Below are 5,000 nucleotides of genomic sequence, written 5' to 3'. Positions count from 1 at the left end.
TCTGTCTCTCCTGACCCCGCCTCCCACGGGTGCTATGGCTGTGGCCCTGGCTGCCGCTGCTGGCGCCGCCGGCTGTCTCACGTGGCGTGGGTGCCTGCGAGTGTCTGTGTGTCTGTCCGTGTGCCTGCATGTCGCTCGCCTGCTCCCTCGGAAGGTCCTGTGCTTGGAGGGCGGCGTAAAGGGCGGGGGGGCTCGGGAGGGCGGCGGGCGGGCGGACGAGCTCTGGTTCACCGCGCTGGTGGCTCCAGGTGGCTTTGGGCACCGGGCAGGTGCCGGGCAGGATGGGCGCCAGGGCCACGGCTGGGCTGCGCACAGGCCCGCAGGAGGCTCAGAGGACCGCGGGCCCCAGCGGGCCCCGGCCAGAGAGCCCGGGCCACGTGGCCCTGAGCAGCGAAGGCCTTGGGGGGGGGGGGGGGGGGGGGGGGGGGGGGGGGGGGCGGGGGGGGGGGGGGGGTGGCTGAGGGGGGGCGGCCTCCGAGCGGGCCGGGCCTGGAGGGTCCCAGGGTGGGAGAGCGCCAAGACCTCCGCCCCGCCACCCCCTCCGCGCCCCACCCCACCCCCCCACCCCACCCCACCCCACCCCACGCCCGATCCGCCGCAGGCATGCCGGGCCGGCTGCTCCGGGTCCAGGGTCCCGGGTCCCGGAAGCCCCGTGGTCCCCCGGGCCGGGCCAGGCGGGTGCTGGCCGGGGGTGGCGGTGTGCGGGGGCGGAGCGGCGCCGGCCGCCACACGGCCGCCGCCGACTCGGTCGCGGGTCGTGCAGCTCAAGTGCAGCGCGCGCTCCGTGGAGAGCTGCGGCCGGCTGGCCCGAGCGGCAGGTCGGAGCGAAAGGCAGGCGCAGCGCAGGGCTCTTAGGGCGCCCGGCGGCAGCCGCCCCCGTCTACGGCCATACCACCCTGAACGCGCCCGATCTCGTCTGATCTCGGAAGCTAAGCAGGGTCGGGCCTGGTTAGTACTTGGATGGGAGACCGCCTGGGAATACCGGGTGCTGTAGGCTTTTCTTTCTTTCTTTTTTTTTTTTTTTGCCTCCCCTCTCCTTTAGCGCCCGCCCCCCACCCCCGCAAGCCCCACCTGCCGCTGGCCCCTCGCACCCCAGCGCGCTCAGAGCGGTCGCCTGCCTTCCAGCCCCTCCCGGGGTGGGTGGCCGGGGCCCCGACTCCCGCTGCAGACCTGGGTTGCCTCCGGGCGGCCCGCGAGCCCCTCCCGCATTCGGCTTCCAGGAAACCAGAGGACCGGCGAGGGCGGGGGGGAGGGGGGCTCTCTCTCTGGGGCTCCTTGGCAGGCCTCAGGCACTTCTGGGGGGCCCTGGCCCCAGCCCCCCGCAGCCGCAGCCCCCCGCCCGCCCCCAGCCCCACCCCTCGACGCATCCTCGCAGGCAACCGCTGGGTCTCCCAGCAGGCGCGCGCACAACACTCACACACACACACACAAAAACAGTCACGTCACACACACCCCGCCCCACCGCCGCCGAGAAAGGTCAAGAGCCGGAGACCACAGGTAAGGGAGACGGAGAAAGAGGGAGAGAGAGAGACAGACAGCAAGAGGACCACACAGACTTCCAAACCCCCGGCCGCCACACCCTGTCCCCTCCATTCTGGGTTCCCCCCCCCCAGTCGACCAGACCCCACCGTCGCCCACCGACACACTCACACACACACACACTCACGCACTCACCCTCTGGCCTGGGGGCGCGGGGCTGGGTCTCGCCGTAGGTGGCCAAGCCGAAGGGGACCTTTGAGACCTCGGATGCGAGGAAGTCCGGGGGTCCCCACGGGTGATTGCCAGCCCCAGGGCGCTGCGTCCAGCCGGGGCCCGCCGGCCCAAGGCTGACGCCCCCTCCCTTAGGGAAGCTGCTTCTGCCGCACGGCCTCTCTGAGGTGTGTCACGGTCTGTGCCAGTGTGTCTATCTCGGAGCGGATGCCATCCCCTGTCCCCTGTCCGCCTCCCGTTCTCTCCGCCTCTCTGTCAGTCGCCGGTGTCTCCCTCTCTCTGTCTCTCCCTCCCCCCGTGTGCCTGCGCGCTCGTGTCTGTCTGTCTGTCTGTCTGTCTGTCTGCATCTGCCTCGCGCCGCCTTGGGAGTGTGTCTCTGAACCTTCATCTCTTTCTGTCTCTGTCTCTCCTGACCCCGCCTCCCACGGGTGCTATGGCTGTGGCCCTGGCTGCCGCGCTGGCGCCGCCCGCCGGCTGTCTCACGTGGCGTGGGTGCCTGCGAGTGTCTGTGTGTCTGTCCGTGTGCCTGCATGTCGCTCGCCTGCTCCCCCGGAAGGTCCTGTGCTTGGAGGGCGGCGTGGGGGGCAAGGGGGCCTCGGGAGGGCGAAGGGGCGGGCGGACGAGCTCTTGGTTCACCGCGCTGGTGGCTCCAGGTGGCTTTGGGCACCGGGCAGGTGCCGGGCAGGATGGGCGCCAGGGCCACGGCTGGGCTGCGCACAGGCCCGCAGGAGGCTCAGAGGACCGCGGGCCCCAGCGGGCCCCGGCCAGAGAGCTCCGGGCCACGTGGCCCCTGAGCAGCGAAGGCCTTGGTGGGGGGCGGGGGGGGGGGGGCGGGGGGGGGGGGGGGGGGGGGGGGGGGAGGGTGGCTGAGGGGGGGCGCGGCCGAGCGGGGCCGGGCCTGGAGGGTCCCAGGGTGGGAGAGCGCCAAGACCTCCGCCCCGCCTCACCCCTCCGCGCCCCTCACCCCACCCCACCCCCCCCCACCCCACCCCACGCCCGATCCGCCGCAGGCATGCCGGGCCGGCTGCTCCGGGTCCAGGGTCCCGGGTCCCGGAAGCCCCGTGGTCCCCCGGGCCGGGCCAGGCGGGTGCTGGCCGGGGGTGGCGGTGTGCGGGGGGCGGAGCGGCGTCGGCCGGCCACACGGCCGCCGGGACTCCGGTCGCGGGTCGTGCAGCTCAAGGCAGCAGCGCGCGCCGTGGAGAGCTGCGGCCGGCTGGCCCGAGCGGCGGCAGGTCGGAGCGAAAGGCAGGCGCAGCGCAGGGCTCTTAGGGCGCCCGGCGGCAGCCGCCCCCGTCTACGGCCATACCACCCTGAACGCGCCCGATCTCGTCTGATCTCGGAAGCTAAGCAGGGTCGGGCCTGGTTAGTACTTGGATGGGAGACCGCCTGGGAATACCGGGTGCTGTAGGCTTTTCTTTCTTTCTTTTTTTTTTTTTTTTTTTGCCCCCCTCTTTTAGCGCCCGCCCCCCACCCCCGCAAGCCCCACCTGCCGCTGGCCCCTCGCACCCCAGCGCGCTCAGAGCGGTCGCCTGCCTTCCAGCCCCTCCCGGGGTGGGTGGCCGGGGCCCCGACTCCCGCTGCAGACCTGGGTTGCCTCCGGGCGGCCCGCGAGCCCCTCCGCATTCGGCTTCCAGGAAACCAGAGGACCGGCGAGGGCGGGGGTGGAGGGGGTGCTCTCTCTCTGGGGCTCCCTTGGCAGGCCTCAGGCACTTCTGGGCGGGGCCCCGGCCCCAGCCCCCGCCGCAGCCGCAGCCCCCCGGCCCGCCCCCCAGCCCCACCCCGACGCATCCTCGCAGGCAACCGCTGGGTCTCCCGCAGGCGCGCGCGCACAACACTCACACACACACACACAAAACAGTCACGCACACACACACCCCGCCCCACCGCCGCCGAGAAAGGTCAAGAGCCGGAGACCACAGGTAAGGGAGACGGAGAAAGAGGGAGAGAGAGAGACAGACAGCAAGAGGACCACACAGACTTCCAAACCCCCGGCCGCCACACCCTGTCCCCTCCATTCTGGGTTCCCCCCGGCCCCCAGTCGACCAGACCCCACCGTCGCCCACCGACACACTCACACACACACTCTCACGCACTCACCCTCTGGCCTGGGGGCGGGGGCTGGGTCTCGCCGTAGGTGGCCAAGCCGAAGGGGACCTTTGAGACCTCGGATGCGAGGAAGTCCGGGGGTCCCCACGGGTGATTGCCAGCCCCAGGGCGCTGCGTCCAGCCGGGGCCCGCCGGCCCAAGGCTGACGCCCCCTCCCTTAGGGAAGCTGCTTCTGCCGCACGGCCTCTCTCTGAGGTGTGTCACGGTCTGTGCCAGTGTGTCTATCTCGGAGCGGATGCCATCCCCGTCCCCTGTCCGCTCCCGTTCTCCGCTCTCTGTCAGTCGCCGGTGTCTCCCTCTCTCTGTCTCTCCCTCCCCGTGTGTGCCTGCGCGCTCGTGTCTGTCTGTCTGTCTGTCTGTCTGTCTGCATCTGCCTCGCGCCGTCTTGGGAGTGTGTCTCTGAACCTTCATCTCTTTCTGTCTCTGTCTCTCCTGACCCCGCCTCCCACGGGTGCTATGGCTGTGGCCCTGGCTGCCGCGCTGGCGCCGGCCGGCCGGCTGTCTCACGTGGCGTGGGTGCCTGCGAGTGTCTGTGTGTCTGTCCGTGTGCCTGCATGTCGCTCGTCTGCTCCCTCCGGAAGGTCCTGTGCTTGGAGGGCGGCGTGGGGGCAAGGGGGGCCTCGGGAGGGCGAAGGGGCGGGGCGGACGAGCTCTTGGTTCACCGCGCTGGTGGCTCCAGGTGGCTTTGGGCACCGGGCAGGTGCCGGGCAGGATGGGCGCCAGGGCCACGGCTGGGCTGCGCACAGGCCCGCAGGAGGCTCAGAGGACCGCGGGCCCCAGCGGGCCCCGGCCAGAGAGCTCCGGGGCCACGTGGCCCTGAGCAGCGAAGGCCTTGGTGGGGGGGGGGGGGGGGGGGGGCGGGGGGGGGGGGGGGGGGGGGGGGAGGGGTGGCTGAGGGGGCGGCGGCCTCCGAGCGGGGGCGGGCCTGGAGGGTCCCAGGGTGGGAGCGCCAAGACCTCCGCCCCGCCTCACCCCTCCGCGCCCCTCACCCCACCCCACCCCCCCCCACCCCACCCCCGCCCGATCCGCCGCAGGCATGCCGGGCCGGCTGCTCCGGGTCCAGGGTCCCGGGTCCCGGAAGCCCCGTGGTCCCCCGGGCCGGGCCAGGCGGGTGCTGGCCGGGGGTGGCGGTGTGCGGGGGGCGGAGCGGCGTCGGCCGGCCACACGGCCGCCGGGACTCCGGT

At 72.9% G+C, this 5,000-nt stretch overlaps 2 non-coding genes across 2 annotated transcripts; both read left to right on the top strand.

The window, feature by feature from the left end:
• Window positions 1–878: 878 nt before the first annotated feature.
• Window positions 879–997, top strand: LOC138987110 (5S ribosomal RNA). Its single transcript, XR_011463546.1, has one exon. It is a non-coding gene; the product is annotated as a 5S ribosomal RNA (ribosomal RNA).
• Window positions 998–3,002: 2,005 nt separating this feature from the next.
• LOC138987109 (5S ribosomal RNA) lies at window positions 3,003–3,121 on the top strand. Its single transcript, XR_011463545.1, has one exon. It is a non-coding gene; the product is annotated as a 5S ribosomal RNA (ribosomal RNA).
• Window positions 3,122–5,000: the final 1,879 nt, after the last annotated feature.

This window comes from Bos mutus, unplaced genomic scaffold, assembly GCF_027580195.1.
Source record: "Bos mutus isolate GX-2022 unplaced genomic scaffold, NWIPB_WYAK_1.1 CTG660, whole genome shotgun sequence".
Classification (NCBI taxonomy): domain Eukaryota; kingdom Metazoa; phylum Chordata; class Mammalia; order Artiodactyla; family Bovidae; genus Bos; species Bos mutus.
Note: the sequence above shows the minus strand (reverse complement) of the source record. Positions and strands in the feature narration are given on the sequence as shown.